The 659-nt window shown below is 37.2% G+C and overlaps 1 protein-coding gene across 1 annotated transcript in view; it reads right to left on the bottom strand.

The window, feature by feature from the left end:
- LOC119585144 (cyclic AMP-responsive element-binding protein 1-like) overlaps positions 1 to 659 on the bottom strand; it is a gene marked incomplete at its 5' end in the record, with an annotated part of 32,879 nt that overhangs the window by 17,750 nt on the left and 14,470 nt on the right.

Below are 659 nucleotides of genomic sequence, written 5' to 3'. Positions count from 1 at the left end.
TTCTGCAAGGAAGACCAACGGCACAAGTTACTTCTCTTAACTAGACAATATCTTAAAAGTGGCTTTAATCATCACAATAAATATAAAATCAGCTCATGGAGTCTATTACGCGACATGTTGCGGTTCATCAATGTGGGTCCTCAAATTCTTAACTCGGGTTTTATATATACTTAAGGCAAAGTTTTTCCAGTCTTATCCCACAGTACCCTTCTTGCAAAGGCCAACAGGCATCCAATGACTGGAATGTTTGGTACACGATCTAAAATATTAGTTAACCTGCGATTGGTTGGAGAGTGCCTAACTCCTTTACTTGAATTCATGATAATAATTTGTTTGTGAGTTATGTCCTATGCCTGGCAAAGGCAATACTCTTGGCTTCAGTCCTTTACCTATATATATACTCTTCATCAAGAACCTGTCTGTGTACCACGCTTCTCGAAAACTAAGCGAAATTTTGTTTAATGTCTAAACCTATAATTTGGAATTCTCTTCCCAATACACAATGGTTACTTCGTATTTCGTAAAAAAAAAAATCCCACACGTGAACTGAAAAACTTTTTGCTATTTTTATCTGAGGTCCATAAAAATACCCTTATTTGATATTCTGCGTCTACCGAAGCCTGTAGCATTGGGACATGTTTTAAGGACAGTCAAGCAGC

This window comes from Penaeus monodon, chromosome 19 (genome assembly GCF_015228065.2).
Source record: "Penaeus monodon isolate SGIC_2016 chromosome 19, NSTDA_Pmon_1, whole genome shotgun sequence".
In the NCBI taxonomy this organism is placed as follows: Eukaryota; Metazoa; Arthropoda; class Malacostraca; order Decapoda; family Penaeidae; genus Penaeus; species Penaeus monodon.
This window is presented reverse-complemented; position numbering and strand designations above follow the sequence as displayed.